The sequence below is a fragment of the Elephantulus edwardii genome, unplaced genomic scaffold (assembly GCF_000299155.1).
Source record: "Elephantulus edwardii isolate Elephantulus edwardi_28Jun2011 unplaced genomic scaffold, EleEdw1.0 scaffold00296, whole genome shotgun sequence".
NCBI lineage: Eukaryota > Metazoa > Chordata > Mammalia > Macroscelidea > Macroscelididae > Elephantulus > Elephantulus edwardii.
Window position 1 is genome coordinate 2,516,510 of NW_006400046.1, and position 2,444 is coordinate 2,518,953.

Sequence of the window (2,444 nt, forward strand, 5' to 3'; positions counted from 1 at the left end):
AGGCGCCTAGTTCATAGTGAGCACTCTAATCACATTACGTCATAGAAACGGGAGTTAGTTCTATTAATAAACATATGCCCGGAAGGGTGATGGGCTGGAAGGACTTCCCACTACCATGCACAGAGAACTGATGCATGGATAAGGATCCATGATGCTCCATCATCCCTATCCTTAGCCCTGCCCTTTCCGAGCCATGAGTGCCGGAAATCCACACCAGCTTTTCTCTCTGTCTTTACAGGATAGGCGTGAATGAGCCGCAACCAAGGCCAGCCAGACCGGCGGTACTTCCGCAATGGCCCAAGAGAAATCAAGGCCTGGATTATTCGGGCACGGAGTTCAGGGGGCCGGACGGGGTTCACTCAGATTTAGAGATGAACTTTTAAACTCCACCCAAAGAAGTTTTCTAACACAGCCTTATCAGCTTGCGCCCCTAGACATTCTAGGAGGACAAGAGGTCAAAGATTCGAAAGCCAAGAGTAAGTGTTAATAAGCATCACTTCCATTTCCAGAAGCACAGACATTTTGCCAGACCGGATTCCACTTTTTGCCAGGATTAATGGACGGTGCAGCAGAGCCGACAGGGTGTTTGAACTCACCCTTAATATGTAAACTGGTCGTATATACAATCCTCAACAAACACAGAGGCGCTTCGGGGCACACGATAATGATGGGGTAGTTCTTAAGGGGTTACACTTGTGTGTTCTGAGACTATCCAGCAGTGAAGATGTTAATTTCTTTTCAGTAGGGAAGAATAGGGTACAACTTTGCCTGGGGTCGCCCAGTAACGAATGAGGAGGAAGCCTGGGGCCAAGAAGGTGAACGAGTGAGGGTCACATCATCTCCACCCCAGCCCCCAGCGAGGAGCGCGCGCACTACGGGTGGGGTCCTGAAGGAAAAGGGGAAAGAGAAGATTAAAGAGAAGAGAGAAGGGAGGTGGAGCGGGGTGGGAGAGAGAGCGCGCGAGCGCCCGCGTGGCGCTGAGCCAATGGGAGTAGACTCCGGCCTGGAAGGCGGGGACACACCCATGCAGGCCCCGCCCTTTTACGCCCTTTTCCCTGGGACCCGACGGCGCGAACCCAGCGGAGCTACCGCAGCACTTGCTCCAGTTTTGCCGCAGCTTTCCCCAGAAAACACTTTCTCGCCCATCCGCCACACATCAGTTCGCCTCCCCAGCTCTTCCTGGGGGAGAGGCTCTTATTGGAAAGCAAACGAGCTCTCCAACCCATGCCTGGCTCCATCATCATCCAGGCCAACGGGAAGTCCTTCCTAAGGTCTGATCCCCATCTTTCTTACTGCAGTGACCTTTTAGCTCTCCTCCTCTCCAACCTGGAAGTCTAGGCTTCTCCACTTAAGGGATGGTGAATTAGGGGAGTCCGGTGATAGATGGGGCTTCCTGAATGAGGGTGTGGATCCTCTTCACCTTACAGACTTAGAGTGCAGCCTGAGCCTGGGTCAGCATTGGGCTTTTTCTGAGCCCTCTCTCATAGTCCTGACCTGGAGGCTGGGCTCCGGGGGATTCCTGAGGACCAGTGAGCCGCCAAGACCACTAAAGCAGGACACCCCTGCTCCTGGGCATCAGAAACCTCACCCTTTGAGGTGTGAGCTTGTGACTCTCGGATTACTCCGCCTTTCTCACAGTCCACAACAGACCTCAGTGTCCCACTCTGTGCAGTGGACCCACGTCTCCCGCGCCTGCGCAGCAGCCACCAGCATCTTGTGGGGCTGCAAGGAACTAAAAATCGCTCCCGCCCACCCACAAGCTGGGCTGGACTTGAGGATCGCGGGGGGCGGGAGGGCTGGGTGGGGTGGTGTGTAATAAAGAGCAGGGAAGCTGTCTAGGTGCCGGTCCAATTAGGGCAGTAGGAGGAATCCGGGGGACAGGCGAGGTGCGAGGATGGAGAGATTCCCACGCCTGGTAAAGGGGCTCCTGAGGGGCGAGGCTGCCGCACAAACATGTTTACGGCTGCGGCGGCGCCAGAGGCCCCGAGGGGCGCCAGCCCTAGGGCAATAACTTTGCTTTGTGCCCCCTTCTAGCCTGCGGGGCTCCGGGGTGAAGATCTAGACCCCAGCCCCCTCCACCTCCAGCTGGCCACTCTCCCTTCAGGTTACCCTCGAGGGGGAACCCTCTGCTGTATTCCCTCCACCGGTTCCCGGGAGCCCCGGGTGGCGCGCGAGGGGCGGGGTCCCCAGCGCGGCGGGACGCCCCGGACACCGCGTTTCCTTCGGGCAACGTCCAGAGGTCGCGGGAGGGGTCGCCTGGGTCGACCCCGGCGCAAGTTCCACGGACCCTGCCGGGCCCCGCCCCGGGGCGCCGTCCCCTTCTCCTCCCTGCAGCCGGGAACGCCGCGTACCTGCAGCCTCCGGCGGCGGATCAGGCCAGAATCGTCCATGGCGGCGGCGGCGGCTTCGGCCCCGGGGAGGGAGGCGGGAGGCGGCGGCGGGAG